Source organism: Heterodontus francisci, chromosome 22 (assembly GCF_036365525.1).
Source record: "Heterodontus francisci isolate sHetFra1 chromosome 22, sHetFra1.hap1, whole genome shotgun sequence".
NCBI lineage: Eukaryota > Metazoa > Chordata > Chondrichthyes > Heterodontiformes > Heterodontidae > Heterodontus > Heterodontus francisci.
Genome location: NC_090392.1, coordinates 35,530,262 through 35,548,534, shown reverse-complemented (window position 1 = coordinate 35,548,534; position 18,273 = coordinate 35,530,262). Strand labels below are relative to the sequence as shown.

The 18,273-nt window shown below is 44.1% G+C and overlaps 5 non-coding genes across 5 annotated transcripts; all 5 read left to right on the top strand.

The window, feature by feature from the left end:
* Window positions 1–3,162: 3,162 nt before the first annotated feature.
* trnai-uau (transfer RNA isoleucine (anticodon UAU)) lies at window positions 3,163–3,234 on the top strand. The gene has a single exon. It is a non-coding gene; the product is annotated as a tRNA-Ile (tRNA).
* Window positions 3,235–6,640: 3,406 nt separating this feature from the next.
* Window positions 6,641–6,713, top strand: trnav-cac (transfer RNA valine (anticodon CAC)). Its single transcript has one exon. It is a non-coding gene; the product is annotated as a tRNA-Val (tRNA).
* Window positions 6,714–10,119: 3,406 nt separating this feature from the next.
* On the top strand, window positions 10,120–10,192 carry trnav-cac (transfer RNA valine (anticodon CAC)). Its single transcript has one exon. It is a non-coding gene; the product is annotated as a tRNA-Val (tRNA).
* A 3,406-nt stretch (window positions 10,193–13,598) lies between these two features.
* On the top strand, window positions 13,599–13,671 carry trnav-cac (transfer RNA valine (anticodon CAC)). Its single transcript has one exon. It is a non-coding gene; the product is annotated as a tRNA-Val (tRNA).
* Window positions 13,672–17,060: 3,389 nt separating this feature from the next.
* On the top strand, window positions 17,061–17,133 carry trnav-cac (transfer RNA valine (anticodon CAC)). Its single transcript has one exon. It is a non-coding gene; the product is annotated as a tRNA-Val (tRNA).
* Window positions 17,134–18,273: the final 1,140 nt, after the last annotated feature.

The following is an 18,273-nucleotide window of genomic DNA, read 5'->3' as shown; positions in this document are numbered from 1 at the left end:
GAATCTTAGTCTCATTTCAGACGAGGCAAAAGCACATCAGCAATTCACTTTCACCAGCTCCACAGTCGTTGAGACAGGGGCACGCTGCAATATTTTGACCCGCACTGTCCAATTACTCGCTGTCAGCAGCAAGAGGCGTCTGCTGCCTCAATCAGCAGGTTACTGGCCATCTCGGGGAGGTAAAATAGCACAACCCGGGCCAAATCTCCCCAGAAACCAAGCACCGGCTCAGCAAAACGTAGGCACATGATATCCGGGTCACTGAACCTCCGAGCAGCTCTGACAGAACAGCCAAGTGACTGAAACTTTCTTTGAGTTGCAATGATGAATCTCCGGTGGAAACAAGTTGGGGGAAATTGCTCCTCCTGAACATTTCTTCTTGGGTAAAAGGGGCAAAAATCCTTTTCAATTTAACCACTGCTGCAGCAGATTCTTGGTGTCTTAAGCACCTTGATAACCCAGCTCTTAACATGCAGCCGCAATTATGACAAGGGGTAAAGGTTCATGACACGCAGAGGGGAAAAAGTTATTTAAGTTATGACAGTCGCTCACAGACTTATTAGCGTTTTGTTGAGTCAGTAACAGAGACATACCTGGGTTTATTGATGCAGATTAACTTAACTATTCAGCGTCACGCAGAGCCGCCAGGAGTACTTTGCCTCCCTAAAGACGGACACAGCTGATTCTGTAACTGAAGCTAAGGAAACAGGCAGACCTGCCAAATTATCATTTTATTTTGTTCTTCATTCGGCAAGTAACAGGAACACTAACAAGGTGGCGTTGAAAATGAGATGCACTGCGGCTCCGCTCAATATCAAAGAGCTCCTTCATATTGAACTGAGGAAGAATATACATGAATAAAAGCAAAATACTGTGGATGCTGGAAATCTGAAATAAAAACAAGAAATTCTGGAAATACTCAGCAGGTCTGGCAGCATCTGTGGAGACAGAAGCAGAGTGAACATTTCGGCTCAGTGACCCTTCTTCAGAACTGGCAAATATTAGAAATGTCAAAGGTTAGAAGCAAGTAAAGCGGGGGTGGAGCAAGAGATAACAAAGGAGAAGGTGTAGATTGGGCAAGGCCACAGAATAGCTGACCAGAAGGTCATGGAGCAAAGGCAAACAATATGTTAATGGTGTGTTGAAAGACAAAGCATTAGTACAGATAGGGCTGTTAATGGACTGAAAATTGAACAGCAGCAAGTACAAACAGGAGAAAAAACAGCGGGTAAGCAAACTGAACAAACAAAGATGAAATAAAATAAACATACAAAAAATGTAAAAAAGAAAAATAACAAAAAATGAAAGTAAAATGGGGGCCCCGTCATGCTCTGGAATTATTGAACTCAATATTCAGTCCGGCACGCTCTCGTGTGCAGTGGTTCACACCGCAGCCTCACAGCTCCAGCGACCCGCTTTCAATTCTGGGCACTGCCTGCGTGGTGTTTGCAAGTTCTCCCTGTGTCTGCGTGGGATTCCTCTGGGTGCTCCGGTTTCCTCCCACATGCCAAAGACTGGCCGGTTGATAGGTTAATTGGCCATTATAAATTGCCTCTCGTATAGGGAGGTGGTAGGGAAATATCGGGAAGGTGGGGATGTGGTAGGAATATGGAATTCGTGTCGGATTAGTATAAATGGGTGGTCAATGGTCAGCACAGACTCGGTGGGCCGAAGGGCCTGTTTCACTGCTGTATCACCAAACTAAACTAATCGCTCAACGAGATGCTGTTTTTCGAGCGTGTGTTCATGTTCACTGGAACACTGAGGCAATCCCAGGATAGAGATGTGAGCATGACAGCAGTGGGCAGTCTTGAAATGGCAAGCAACCGGAAGCTCAGAGTCCTGCTTGCGGACTGAGCCGACGTATTCCGCAAAGCGGTCACCCAGTCTGCGTTTGGTCTCCCCAATAAACATGAATATACATGAATTGGATTTAGGCGCCAGTATGTTGCAAAACAAGAAGAAAGAAAAGCACAAATGCCATTAACTCTGACTTTGCAAATGATTCACTGAAAAATTCTTTCATTTGCTGGAAAAGATGACTATTGTGCATCTGAAAATGGGCACCATGGAATTGTGTTGCATACTGACCTGTTTTCCTATATTTGCCTGTCATCTATGCAATTCAATTTGTGTTGGATATTGCTGAGAATCTCATTTCAAGATGAGGGCACAGATATTATTATAATCCTACTGAAAGCCTAAACCTGGAACAAATACTGTGTTACATGGATTGCAACGTTTCGAGGGCTGTGCAGCTAAGGTGAGGAAGACGAGAATGATGTGTTTGATGATTGCGTGGAATGCATTGCAAACTTGGGTTACGTTGCTTGATTTCATTCTGCACCTTGAAATTCAGAAGCAAGTGAAGCACCAGGTGGAAACCAACAGCTGTCTCTGTGGAAGAGGGGACATGGTCTCCTAATCTAACCATTTGAACTCTGCAAACATTCTGCTGGATCTGAACTGCCCTGTATCCCAAGGCCAATTTGTATACTATATAAATTGGCATGCCCAGACTATGCAGAGGACTCCAGGTGGGGTCCAACCAGGACACTATATAGCTGCAGTGAAGCTTCGCCCCCATTATATAACTGCCTCTGTTATGCATTCTACTGCGAGGGTAATCACATTGTCTGTAGCAACTCAGCAAAATAAGGACTCATTTGATCAAAATAAAGAGTTTAAAAACACAAATATGTGTCAGTGCAATCAGTAAATAATGAGAAATGAAATCCAGAAGTTGGCAAGAATCCCAAGTGGATGTCTTGGTGTGGTTGGGGAAGGGAATCTTTGTCAATGATGGCACACTGTGCATTAACACTGCAGCAGCTGCTGCACCTCTTACAAACTTAGTTTCTTAAGGGAGAGTTTAAAAAAAAGGGAATTGGATAATTGCATGAAAGGAGAGGCAAACAAAAGCAGAGCTAAGGAAGTGGGCCCAAATGGCAAGTCTCTGAAAAAACTGGCAATGGTACGATGGCCTGAATGGACTGGCGATGTGTTGTGCACTGCTGATCGTCCATGGCTGGGTCAATACCTCTGCAGCCTTGCGAAATGTCACAGTGGAATTGCATTTGAATGAAACAAGCACCACATCTCGATTAAGACTGTATAGTTTGACAATACTTGCAGCTTCCTTAGCACTGCACCTGTGTTGCCGTTCTGTAGTGTAGTGGTGATCACATTTGCTTTATACGCAAAAGGTCGCCAGTTCGAAACTGGGCAGAAACATTTTCAAAACCAACCCAAACTTCTTCGCAAGAAATATGCAATCATTGACATTCCCCATGAACTCAATACAATTTCTCAAAGCCCTCTTTCTCTTGCACATTGTGTGCACAATGCCTTGCACTCGCTCCTCTTTCTAGTCCTGATGCTGCAGAAAGTTCCTCAAAACCGAGCAGTGACACTTCATTTGGCTCAGATTAGAATAGAAACCTGCAACACGAGCTTGCTAAGAAACAGCGAATCTTAGTCTCATTTCAGACGAGGCAAAAGCACATCAGCAATTCACTTTCACCAGCTCCACAGTCGTTGAGACAGGGGCACGCTGCAATATTTTGACCCGCACTGTCCAATTACTCGCTGTCAGCAGCAAGTGGCGTCTGCTGCATCAATCAACAGGTTACTGGCCATCTCGGGGAGGTAAAATAGCACAACCCGGGCCAAATCTCCCCATCAACCAAGCACCGGCTCAGCAAAACGTAGGCACATGATATCCGGGTCACTGAACCTCCGAGCAGCTCTGACAGAACACCCAAGTGACTGAAACTTTCTTTGAGTTGCAATGATGAACCTCCGGTGGAAACAAGTTGGGGGAAATTGCTCCTCCTGAACATTTCTTCTTGGGTAAAAGGGGCAAAAATCCTTTTCAATTTAACCACTGCTGCAGCAGATTCTTGGTGTCTAAAGCACCTTGATAACCCAGCTCTTAACATGCAGCCGCAATTATGACAAGGGGTAAAGGTTCATGACACGCAGAGGGGAAAAAGTTATTTAAGTTATGACAGTCGCTCACAGATTTATTAAAGTTTTGTTCAGTCAGTAACAGAGACATACCTGGATTTATTGATGCAGATTAACATAACTATTCAGCGTCACGCAGAGCCGCTGGGAGTACTTTGCCTCCCTTAAAGACGGACAGAGCTGATTCTGTAACTGAAGCTAAGGAAACAGGCAGACCTGCCAAATTATCATTTTATTTTGTTCTTCATTCGGCAAGTAACAGGAACACTAACAAGGTGGCGTTGAAAATGAGATGCACTGCGGCTCCGCTCAATATCAAAGCGCTCCTTCATATTGAACCGAGGAAGAATATACATGAATAAAAGCAAAATACTGTGGATGCTGGAAATCTGAAATAAAAACAAGAAATTCTGGAAATACTCAGCACGACTGGCAGCATCTGTGGAGACAGAAGCAGAGTTAACATTTCGGCTCAGTGACCCTTCTTCAGAACTGGCAAATATTAGAAATGTCAAAGGTTAGAAGCAAGTAAAGCGGGGGTGGAGCAAGAGATAACAAAGGAGAAGGTGTAGATTGGACAAGGCCACAGAATAGCTGACCAGAAGGTCATGGAGCAAAGGCAAACAATATGTTAATGGTGTGTTGAAAGACAAAGCATTAGTACAGAGAGGACTGTTAATGGACTGAAAATTGGACAGCAGCAAGTACAAACAGGAAAAAAAACAGTGGGTAAGCAAACTGAACAAACTAAGATGAAATAAAATAAACATACAAAAAAATGTAAAAAATGTAAAAATGAAAAATAACAAAAAATGAAAGTAAAATGGGGGCCCCGTCATGCTCTGGAATTATTGAACTCAATATTCAGTCCGGCACGCTCTCGTGTGCAGTGGTTCACACCGCAGCCTCACAGCTCCAGCGACCCGCTTTCAATTCTGGGCACTGCCTGCGTGGTGTTTGCAAGTTCTCCCTGTGTCTGCGTGGGATTCCTCTGGGTGCTCCGGTTTCCTCCCACATGCCAAAGACTGGCTGCTTGATAGGTTAATTGGCCATTATAAATTGCCCCTCGTATAGGGAGGTGGTAGGGAAATATAGGGAAGGTGGGGATGTGGTAGGAATATGGAATTCGTGTCGGATTAGTATAAATGGGTGGTCGATGGTCAGCACAGACTCGGTGGGCCGAAGGGCCTGTTTCACTGCTGTATCACCAAACTAAACTAATCGGTCAACGGGATGCTGTTTTTCGAGCTTGTGTTGATGTTCACTGGAACACTGAGGCAATCCCAGGATAGAGATGTGAGCATGAGAGCAGTGGGCAGTCTTGAAATGGCAAGCAACCGGAAGCTCAGGGTCCTGCTTGCGGACTGAGCCGACGTATTCCGCAAAGCGGTCACCCAGTCTGCGTTTGGTCTCCCCAATAAACATGAATATACATGAATTGGATTTAGGCGCCAGTATGTTGCAAAACAATAAGAAAGAAAAGCACAAATGCCATTAACTCTGACTTTGCAAATGATTCACTGAAAAATTCTTTCATTTGCTGGAAAAGATGACTATTGTGCATCTGAAAATGGGCACCATGGAATTGTGTTGCATACTGACCTGTTTTCCTATATTTGCCTGTCATCTATGCAATTCAATTTGTGTTGGATATTGCTGAGAATCTCATTTCAAGATGAGGGCACAGATATTATTATAATCCTACTGAAAGCCTAAACCTGGAACAAATCCTGTGTTACATGGATTGCAACGTTTCGAGGGCTGTGCAGCTAAGGTGAGGAAGACAGGAATGATGTGTTTGATGATTGCGTGGAATGCATTGCAAACTTGGGTTACGTTGCTTGATTTCATTCTACACCTTGAAATTCAGAAACAAGTGAGGCACCAGGTGGAAACCAACAGCTGTCTCTGTGGAAGAGGGGACATGGCTTCCTAATCTAACCATTTGAACTCTGCAAACATTCTGCTGGATCTGAACTGCCCTGTATACCAAGGCCAATTTGTATACTATATAGATTGGCATGCCCAGACTATGCAGAGGACTCCAGGTGGGGTCCAACCAGGACATTATATAGCTGCAGTGAAGCTTCGCCCCCATTATATAACTGCCTCTGTTACGCATTCTACTGCGAGGGTAATCACATTGTATGTAGCATCTCAGCAAAATAAGGACTCATTTGATCAAAATAAAGAGTTTAAAAACACAAATATGTGTCAGTGCAATCAGTAAATAATGAGAAATGAAATCCAGAAGTTGGCAAGAATCCCAAGTGGATGTCTTGGTGTGGTTGGAGAAGGGAATCTTTGTCAATGATGGCACACTGTGCATTAACACTGCAGCAGCTGCTGCGCCTCTTGCAAACTTAGTTTCTTAAGGGAGAGTTTTAAAAAAAGGGAATTGGATAATTGCATGAAAGGAGAGGCAAACAAAAGCAGAGCTAAGGAAGTGGGCCCAAATGGCAATCTTTGAAGAAACTGGCAATGGTACGATGGCCTGAATGGACTGGCGATGTGTTGTGCACTGCTGATCGTCCATGGCTGGGTCAATACCTCTGCAGCCTTGCGAAATGTCACAGTGGAATTGCATTTCAATGAAACAAGCACCACAAATCGATTAAGACTGTATTGTTTAACAATACTTGCAGCTTCCTCAACGCTGCAAGTGTGTTGAGTTTCTGTAGTGTAGTGGTGATCACGTTTGCCTCACACGCAAAAGGTCCCCAGTTCGAAACTGGGCAGGAACATTTTCAAAACCAACCCAGACTGCTTCACAAGAAATATGCAATCATTGACATTCCCCATGAACACAACACAATTTCTCAAAGCCCTCTTTCTCTTGCACATTGTGTGCACAATGCCTTGCACTCGCTCCTTTTTCTAGTCCTGATGCTGCAGAAAGTTCCTCAAAACCGAGAGGTGACACTTTATTTGGCTCAGATTAGAATAGAAACCTGCAACACGAGCTTGCTAAGTAACAGCGAATCTTAGTCTCATTTCAGACGAGGCAAAAGCACATCAGCAATTCACTTTCACCAGCTCCACAGTCGTTGAGACAGGGGCACGCTGCAATATTTTGACCCGCACTGTCCAATTACTCGCTGTCAGCAGCAAGTGGCGTCTGCTACCTCAATCAACAGGTTACTGGCCATCTCGGGGAGGTAAAATAGCACAACCAGGGCCAAATCTCCCCATCAACCAAGCACCAGCTCAGCAAAACGTAGGCACATGATATCCGGGTCACTGAACCTCCGAGCAGCTCTGACAGAACAGCCAAGTGACTGAAACTTTCTTTGAGTTGCAATGATGAATCTCCGGTGGAAACAAGTTGGCGGAAATTGCTCCTCCTGAACATTACTTCTTGGGTAAAAGGGGCAAAAATCCTTTTCAATTTAACCACTGCTGCAGCAGATTCTTGGTGTCTTAAGCACCTTGATAACCCAGCTCTTAACATGCAGCCGCAATTATGACAAGGGGTAAAGGTTCATGACACGCAGAGGGGAAAAAGTTATTTAAGTTATGACAGTCGCTCACAGATTTATTAGCGTTTTGTTCAGTCAGTAACAGAGACATACCTGGATTTATTGATGCAGATTAACATAACTATTCAGCGTCACGCAGAGCCGCTAGGAGTACTTTGCCTCCCTTAAAGACGGACACAGCTGATTCTGTAACTGAAGCGAAGGAAACAGGCAGACCTGCCAAATTATCATTTTATTTTGTTCTTCATTCGGCAAGTAACAGGAACACTAACAAGGTGGCGTTGAAAATGAGATGCACTGCGGCTCCGCTCAATATCAAAGCGCTCCTTCATATTGAACCGAGGAAGAATATACATGAATAAAAGCAAAATACTGTGGATGCTGGAAATCTGAAATAAAAACAAGAAATTCTGGAAATACTCAGCACGACTGGCAGCATCTGTGGAGACAGAAGCAGAGTTAACATTTCGGCTCAGTGACCCTTCTTCTGAACTGGCAAATATTAGAAATGTCAAAGGTTAGAAGCAAGTAAAGCGGGGGTGGAGCAAGAGATAACAAAGGAGAAGGTGTAGATTGGACAAGGCCACAGAATAGCTGACCAGAAGGTCATGGAGCAAAGGCAAACAATATGTTAATGGTGTGTTGAAAGACAAAGCATTAGTACAGAGAGGACTGTTAATGGACTGAAAATTGAACAGCAGCAAGTACAGACAGGAAAAAAAACAGTGGGTAAGCAAACTGAACAAACTAAGATGAAATAAAATAAACATAGAAAAAAATGTAAAAAATGTAAAAATGAAAAATAACAAAAAATGAAAGTAAAATGGGGGCCCCGTCATGCTCTGGAATTATTGAACTCAATATTCAGTCGGGCACGCTCTCGTGTGCAGTGGTTCACACCGCAGCCTCACAGCTCCAGCGACCCGCTTTCAATTCTGGGCACTGCCTGCGTGGTGTTTGCAAGTTCTCCCTGTGTCTGCGTGGGATTCCTCTGGGTGCTCCGGTTTCCTCCCACATGCCAAAGACTGGCTGCTTGATAGGTTAATTGGCCATTATAAATTGCCCCTCGTATAGAGAGGTGGTGGGGAAATATAGGGAAGGTGGTGATGTGGTAGGAATATGGAATTCGTGTCGGATTAGTATAAATGGGTGGTCGATGGTCAGAACAGACTCGGTGGGCCGAAGGGCCTGTTTCACTGCTGTATCACCAAACTAAACTAATCGGTCAACGGGATGCTGTTTTTCGAGCTTGTGTTGATGTTCACTGGAACACTGAGGCAATCCCAGGATAGAGATGTGAGCATGAGAGCAGTGGGCAGTCTTGAAATGGCAAGCAACCGGAAGCTCAGGGTCCTGCTTGCGGACTGAGCCGACGTATTCCGCAAAGCGGTCACCCAGTCTGCGTTTGGTCTCCCCAATAAACATGAATATACATGAATTGGATTTAGGCGCCAGTATGTTGCAAAACAAGAAGAAAGAAAAGCACAAATGCCATTAACTCTGACTTTGCAAATGATTCACTGAAAAATTCTTTCATTTGCTGGAAAAGATGACTATTGTGCATCTGAAAATGGGCACCATGGAATTGTGTTGCATACTGACCTGTTTTCCTATATTTGCCTGTCATCTATGCAATTCAATTTGTGTTGGATATTGCTGAGAATCTCATTTCAAGATGAGGGCACAGATATTATTATAATACGGCTGAAAGCCTAAACCTGGAACAAATACTGTGTTACATGGATTGCAACGTTTCGAGGGCTGTGCAGCTAAGGTGAGGAAGACAGGAATGATGTGTTTGATGATTGCATGGAATGCATTGCAAACTTGGGTTACGTTGCTTGATTTCATTCTACACCTTGAAATTCAGAAACAAGTGAGGCACCAGGTGGAAACCAACAGCTGTCTCTGTGGAAGAGGGGACATGGCTTCCTTATCTAACCATTTGAACTCTGCAAACATTCTGCTGGATCTGAACTGCCCTGTATACCAAGGCCAATTTGTATACTATATAAATTGGCATGCCCAGACTATGCAGAGGACTCCAGGTGGGGTCCAACCAGGACATTATATAGCTGCAGTGAAGCTTCGCCCCCATTATATAACTGCCTCTGTTACGCATTCTACTGCGAGGGTAATCACATTGTATGTAGCATCTCAGCAAAATAAGGACTCATTTGATCAAAATAAAGAGTTTAAAAACACAAATATGTGTCAGTGCAATCAGTATATAATGAGAAATGAAATCCAGAACTTGGCAAGAATCCCAAGTGGATGTCTTGGTGTGGTTGGGGAAGGGAATCTTTGTCAATGATGGCACACTGTGCATTAACACTGCAGCAGCTGCTGCACCTCTTACAAACTTAGTTTCTTAAGGGAGAGTTTTAAAAAAAGGGAATTGGATAATTGCATGAAAGGAGAGGCAAACAAAAGCAGAGCTAAGGAAGTGGGCCCAAATGGCAAGTCTTTCATAAAACTGCCATGGTACGATGGCCTGAATGGACTGGCGATGTGTTGTGCACTGCTGATCGTCCATGGCTGGGTCAATACCTCTGCAGCCTTGCGAAATGTCACAGTGGAATTGCATTTCAATGAAACAAGCACCACAAATCGATTAAGACTGTATAGTTTAACAATACTTGCAGCTTCCTCAGTGCTGTAAGTGTGTTGAGTTTCTGTAGTGTAGTGGTGATCACGTTTGTCTCACACGCAAAAAGTCCCTAGTTCGAAACTGGGCAGAAACATTTTCAAAACGAACCCAAACTTCTTCGCAAGAAAAATGCAATCATTGACATTCCCCATGAACACAACACAATTTCTCAAAGCCCTCTTTCTGTTGCACATTGTGTGCACAATGCCTTGCACTCGCTCCTTTTCCTAGTCCTGATGCTGCAGAAAGTTCCTCAAAACCGAGCAGTGACACTTTCTTTGGCTCAGATTAGAATAGAAACCTGCAACACGAGCTTGCGAAGTAACAGCGAATCTTAGTCTCATTTCAGACGAGGCAAAAGCACATCAGCAATTCACTTTCACCAGCTCCACAGTCGTTGAGACAGGGGCACGCTGCAATATTTTGACCCGCACTGTCCAATTACTCGCTGTCTGCAGCAAGAGGCGTCTGCTGCCTCAATCAACAGGTTACTGGCCATCTCGGGGAGGTAAAATAGCACAACCCGGGCCAAATCTCCCCAGAAACCAAGCACCGGCTCAGCAAAACGTAGGCACATGATATCCGGGTCACTGAACCTCCGAGCAGCTCTGACAGAACAGCCAAGTGACTGAAACTTTCTTTGACTTGCAATGATGAATCTCCGGTGGAAACAAGTTGGGGGAAATTGCTCCTCCTGAACATTTCTTCTTGGGTAAAAGGGGCAAAAATCCTTTTCAATTTCACCACTGCTGCAGCAGATTCTTGGTGTCTTAAGCACCTTGATAACCCAGCTGTTAACATGCAGCCTCAATTATGACAAGGGGTAAAGGTTCATGACACGCAGAGGGGAAAAAGTTATTTAAGTTATGACAGTCGCTCACAGATTTATTAGCGTTTTGTTCAGTCAGTAACAGAGACATACCTGGATTTATTGATGCAGATTAACATAACTATTCAGCGTCACGCAGAGCCACCAGGAGTACTTTGCCTCCCTCAAAGACGGACACAGCTGATTCTGTAACTGAAGCTAAGGAAACAGGCAGACCTGCCAATTTATCATTTTATTTTGTTCTTCATTCGGCAAGTAACAGGAACACTAACAAGGTGGTGTTGAAAATGAGATGCACTGCGGCTCCGCTCAATATCAAAGCGCTTCTTCATATTGAACCGAGGAAGAATATACATGAATAAAAGCAAAATACTGTGGATGCTGGAAATCTGAAATAAAAACAAGAAATTCTGGAAATACTCAGCACGACTGGCAGCATCTGTGGAGACAGAAGCAGAGTTAACATTTCGGCTCAGTGACCCTTCTTCAGAACTGGCAAATATTAGAAATGTCAAAGGTTAGAAGCAAGTAAAGCGGGGGTGGAGCAAGAGATAACAAAGGAGAAGGTGTAGATTGGACAAGGCCACAGAATAGCTGACCAGAAGGTCATGGAGCAAAGGCAAACAATATGTTAATGGTGTGTTGAAAGACAAAGCATTAGTACAGAGAGGACTGTTAATGGACTGAAAATCGAACAGCAGCAAGTACAAACAGGAAAAAAAACAGTGGGTAAGCAAACTGAACAAACTAAGATGAAATAAAATAAACATACAAAAAAATGTAAAAAATGTAAAAATGAAAAATAACAAAAAATGAAAGTAAAATGGGGGCCCCGTCATGCTCTGGAATTATTGAACTCAATATTCAGTCCGGCACGCTCTCGTGTGCAGTGGTTCACACCGCAGCCTCACAGCTCCAGCGACCCGCTTTCAATTCTGGGCACTGCCTGCGTGGTGTTTGCAAGTTCTCCCTGTGTCTGCGTGGGATTCCTCTGGGTGCTCCGGTTTCCTCCCACATGCCAAAGACTGGCTGCTTGATAGGTTAATTGGCCATTATAAATTGCCCCTCGTATAGGGAGGTGGTAGGGAAATATAGGGAAGGTGGGGATGTGGTAGGAATATGGAATTCGTGTCGGATTAGTATAAATGGGTGGTCGATGGTCAGCACAGACTCGGTGGGCCGAAGGGCCTGTTTCACTGCTGTATCACCAAACTAAACTAATCGGTCAACGGGATGCTGTTTTTCGAGCTTGTGTTGATGTTCACTGGAACACTGAGGCAATCCCAGGATAGAGATGTGAGCATGAGAGCAGTGGGCAGTCTTGAAATGGCAAGCAACCGGAAGCTCAGGGTCCTGCTTGCGGACTGAGCCGACGTATTCCGCAAAGCGGTCACCCAGTCTGCGTTTGGTCTCCCCAACAAACATGAATATACATGAATTGGATTTAGGCGCCAGTATGTTGCAAAACAAGAAGAAAGAAAAGCACAAATGCCATTAACTCTGACTTTGCAAATGATTCACTGAAAAATTCTTTCATTTGCTGGAAAAGATGACTATTGTGCATCTGAAAATGGGCACCATGGAATTGTGTTGCATACTGACCTGTTTTCCTATATTTGCCTGTCATCTATCCAATTCAATTTGTGTTGGATATTGCTGAGAATCTCATTTCAAGATGAGGGCACAGATATTATTATAATACGGCTGAAAGCCTAAACCTGGAACAAATACTGTGTTACATGGATTGCAACGTTTCGAGGGCTGTGCAGCTAAGGTGAGGAAGACAGGAATGATGTGTTTGATGATTGCGTGGAATGCATTGCAAACTTGGGTTACGTTGCTTGATTTCATTCTACACCTTGAAATTCAGAAACAAGTGAGGCACCAGGTGGAAACCAACAGCTGCCTCTGTGGAAGAGGGGACATGGCTTCCTAATCTAACCATTTGAACTCTGCAAACATTCTGCTGGATCTGAACTGCCCTGTATACCAAGGCCAATTTGTATACTATATAAATTGGCATGCCCAGACTATGCAGAGGACTCCAGGTGGGGTCCAACCAGGACATTACATAGCTGCAGTGAAGCTTCGCCCCCATTATATAACTGCCTCTGTTACGCATTCTACTGCGAGGGTAATCACATTGTATGTAGCATCTCAGCAAAATAAGGACTCATTTGATCAAAATAAAGAGTTTAAAAACACAAATATGTGTCAGTGCAATCAGTAAATAATGAGAAATGAAATCCAGAAGTTGGCAAGAATCCCAAGTGGATGTCTTGGTGTGGTTGGGGAAGGGAATCTTTGTCAATGATGGCACACTGTGCATTAACACTGCAGCAGCTGCTGCACCTCTTACAAACTTAGTTTCTTAAGGGAGAGTTTTAAAAAAAGGGAATCGGATAATTGCATGAAAGGAGAGGCAAACAAAAGCAGAGCTAAGGAAGTGGGCCCAAATGGCAAGTCTTTCATAAAACTGCCATGGTACGATGGCCTGAATGGACTGGCGATGTGTTGTGCACTGCTGATCGTCCATGGCTGGGTCAATACCTCTGCAGCCTTGCGAAATGTCACAGTGGAATTGCATTTCAATGAAACAAGCACCACAAATCGATTAAGACTGTACAGTTTAACAATACTTGCAGCTTCCTCAGTGCTGCAACTGTGTTGAGTTTCTGTAGTGTAGTGGTGATCACGTTTGCCTCACACGCAAAAGGTCCACAGTTCGAAACTGGGCAGAAACATTTTCAAAACGAACCCAAACAAGAAAAATGCAATCATTGACATTCCCCATGAACACAACACAATTTCTCAAAGCCCTCTTTCTCTTGCACATTGTGTGCACAATGCCTTGCACTCGCTCCTTTTCCTAGTCCTGATGCTGCAGAAAGTTCCTCAAAACCGAGCAGTGACACTTTATTTGGCTCAGATTAGAATAGAAACCTGCAACACGAGCTTGCTCAGTCACAGCGAATCTTAGTCTCATTTCAGACGAGGCAAAAGCACATCAGCAATTCACTTTCACCAGCTCCACAGTCGTTGAGACAGGGGCACGCTGCAATATTTTGACCCGCACTGTCCAATTACTCGCTGTCAGCAGCAAGAGGCGTCTGCTGCCTCAATCAGCAGGTTACTGGCCATCTCGGGGAGGTAAAATAGCACAACCCGGGCCAAATCTCCCCAGAAACCAAGCACCGGCTCAGCAAAACGTAGGCACATGATATCCGGGTCACTGAACCTCCGAGCAGCTCTGACAGAACAGCCAAGTGACTGAAACTTTCTTTGAGTTGCAATGATGAATCTCCGGTGGAAACAAGTTGGGGGAAATTGCTCCTCCTGAACATTTCTTCTTGGGTAAAAGGGGCAAAAATCCTTTTCAATTTAACCACTGCTGCAGCAGATTCTTGGTGTCTTAAGCACCTTGATAACCCAGCTCTTAACATGCAGCCGCAATTATGACAAGGGGTAAAGGTTCATGACACGCAGAGGGGAAAAAGTTATTTAAGTTATGACAGTCGCTCACAGACTTATTAGCGTTTTGTTGAGTCAGTAACAGAGACATACCTGGGTTTATTGATGCAGATTAACTTAACTATTCAGCGTCACGCAGAGCCGCCAGGAGTACTTTGCCTCCCTAAAGACGGACACAGCTGATTCTGTAACTGAAGCTAAGGAAACAGGCAGACCTGCCAAATTATCATTTTATTTTGTTCTTCATTCGGCAAGTAACAGGAACACTAACAAGGTGGCGTTGAAAATGAGATGCACTGCGGCTCCGCTCAATATCAAAGAGCTCCTTCATATTGAACTGAGGAAGAATATACATGAATAAAAGCAAAATACTGTGGATGCTGGAAATCTGAAATAAAAACAAGAAATTCTGGAAATACTCAGCAGGTCTGGCACCATCTGTGGAGACAGAAGCAGAGTGAACATTTCGGCTCAGTGACCCTTCTTCAGAACTGGCAAATATTAGAAATGTCAAAGGTTAGAAGCAAGTAAAGCGGGGGTGGAGCAAGAGATAACAAAGGAGAAGGTGTAGATTGGGCAAGGCCACAGAATAGCTGACCAGAAGGTCATGGAGCAAAGGCAAACAATATGTTAATGGTGTGTTGAAAGACAAAGCATTAGTACAGATAGGGCTGTTAATGGACTGAAAATTGAACAGCAGCAAGTACAAACAGGAGAAAAAACAGCGGGTAAGCAAACTGAACAAACAAAGATGAAATAAAATAAACATACAAAAAATGTAAAAAAGAAAAATAACAAAAAATGAAAGTAAAATGGGGGCCCCGTCATGCTCTGGAATTATTGAACTCAATATTCAGTCCGGCACGCTCTCGTGTGCAGTGGTTCACACCGCAGCCTCACAGCTCCAGCGACCCGCTTTCAATTCTGGGCACTGCCTGCGTGGTGTTTGCAAGTTCTCCCTGTGTCTGCGTGGGATTCCTCTGGGTGCTCCGGTTTCCTCCCACATGCCAAAGACTGGCCGGTTGATAGGTTAATTGGCCATTATAAATTGCCTCTCGTATAGGGAGGTGGTAGGGAAATATCGGGAAGGTGGGGATGTGGTAGGAATATGGAATTCGTGTCGGATTAGTATAAATGGGTGGTCGATGGTCAGCACAGACTCGGTGGGCCGAAGGGCCTGTTTCACTGCTGTATCACCAAACTAATCTAATCGGTCAACGGGATGCTGTTTTTCGAGCTTGTGTTGATGTTCACTGGAACACTGAGGCAATCCCAGGAAAGAGATGTGAGCATGAGAGCAGTGGGCAGTCTTGAAATGGCAAGCAACCGGAAGCTCAGGGTCCTGCTTGCGGACTGAGCCGACGTATTCCGCAAAGCGGTCACCCAGTCTGCGTTTGGTCTCCCCAATAAACATGAATATACATGAATTGGATTTAGGCGCCAGTATGTTGCAAAACAAGAAGAAAGAAAAGCACAAATGCCATTAACTCTGACTTTGCAAATGATTCACTGAAAAATTCTTTCCTTTGCTGGAAAAGATGACTATTGTGCATCTGAAAATGGGCACCATGGAATTGTGTTGCATACTAACCTGTTTTCTTATATTTGCCTGTCATCTGTGCAATTCAATTTGTGTTGGATATTGCTGAGAATCTCATTTCAAGATGAGGGCACAGATATTATTATAATCCTACTGAAAGCCTAAACCTGGAACAAATCCTGTGTTACATGGATTGCAACTTATCGAGGGCTGTGCAGCTAAGGTGAGGAAGACAGGAATGATGTGTTTGATGATTGCGTGGAATGCATTGCAAACTTGGGTTACGTTGCTTGATTTCATTCTACACCTTGAAATTCAGAAACAAGTGAGGCACCAGGTGGAAACCAACAGCTGTCTCTGTGGAAGAGGGGACATAGCTTCCTAATATAACCATTTGAACTCTGCAAACATTCTGCTGGATCTGAACTGCCCTGTATACCAAGGCCAATTTGTATACTATATAAATTGGCATGCCCAGACTATGCAGAGGACTCCAGGTGGGGTCCAACCAGGACATGATATAGCTGCAGTGAAGCTTCGCCCCCATTATATAACTGCCTCTGTTATGCATTCTACTGCGAGGGTAATCACATTGTATGTAGCAACTCAGCAAAATAAGGACTCATTTGATCAAAATAAAGAGTTTAAAAACACAAATATGTGTCAGTGCAATCAGTAAATAATGAGAAATGAAATCCAGAAGTTGGCAAGAATCCCAAGTGGATGTCTTGGTGTGGTTGGGGAAGGGAATCTTTGTCAATGATGGCACACTGTGCATTAACACTGCAGCAGCTGCTGCACGTCTTACAAACTTAGTTTCTTAAGGTAGAGTTTAAAAAAAAAGGGAATTGGATAATTGCATGAAAGGAGAGGCAAAGAAAAGCAGAGCGAAGGAAGTGGGCCCAAATGGCAAGTCTTTCAAAAAACTGGCAATGGTACGATGGCCTGAATGGACTGGCGATGTGTTGTGCACTGCTGATCGTCCATGGCTGGGTCAATACCTCTGCAGCCTTGCGAAATGTCACAGTGGAATTGCATTTCAATGAAACAAGCAGCACAAATCGATTAAGACTGTACAGTTTAACAATACTTGCAGCTTCCTCAGCGCTGCAACTGTGTTGAGTTTCTGTAGTGTAGTGGTGATCACGTTTGCCTCACACGCAAAAGGTCCCCAGTTCGAAACTGGGCAGAAACATTTTCAAACCCAACCCGAACATCTTCGCAAGAAATATGCAATCATTGACATTCCCCATTAACACAACACAATTTCTCAAAGCTATCTTTCTCTTGCACATTGTGTGCAAAATGCCTTGCACTCGCTCCTCTTTCTAGTCCTGATGCTGCAGAAAGTTCCTCAAAACCGAGCAGTGACACTTTATTTGGCTCAGATTAGAATAGAAACCTGCAACACGAGCTTGCTAAGTAACAGCGAATCTTAGTCTCATTTCAGACGAGGCAAAAGCACATCAGCAATTCACTTTCACCAGCTCCACAGTCGTTGAGACAGGGGCACGCTGCAATATTTTGACCCGCACTGTCCAATTACTCGCTGTCAGCAGCAAGTGGCGTCTGCTGCCTCAATCAACAGGTTACTGGCCATCTCGGGGAGGTAAAATAGCACAACCCGGGCCAAATCTCCCCATCAACTATGCAACGGCTCAGCAAAACGGAGGCACGTGATATCCGGGTCACTGAACCTCCGAGCAGCTCTTGCAGAACACCCAAGTGACTGAAACTTTCTTTGAGTTGCAATGATGAATCTCCGGTGGAAACAAGTTGGGGGAAATTGCTCCTCCTGAACATTTCTTCTTGGCTAAAAGGGGCAAAAATCCTTTTCAATTTAACCACTGCTGCAGCAGATTATTGGTGTCTTAAGCACCTTGATAACCCAGCTCTTAACATGCAGCCGCAATTATGACAAGGGGTAAAGGTTCATGACACGCAGAGGGGAAAAAGTTATTTAAGTTATGACAGTCGCTCACAGATTTATTAGCGTTCTGTTCAGTCAGTAACAGAGACATACCTGGATTTATTGATGCAGATTAACATAACTATTCAGCGTCACGCAGAGCCGCTAGGAGTACTTTGCCTCCCTTAAAGACGGACACAGCTGATTCTGTAACTGAAGCTCAGGAAACAGGCAGACCTGCCAAATTATCATTTTATTTTGTTCTTCATTCGGCAAGTAACAGGAACACTAACAAGGTGGCGTTGAAAATGAGATGCACTGCGGCTCCGCTCAATATCAAAGCGCTCCTTCATATTGAACCGAGGAACAATATACATGAATAAAAGCAAAATACTGTGGATGCTGGAAATCTGAAATAAAAACAAG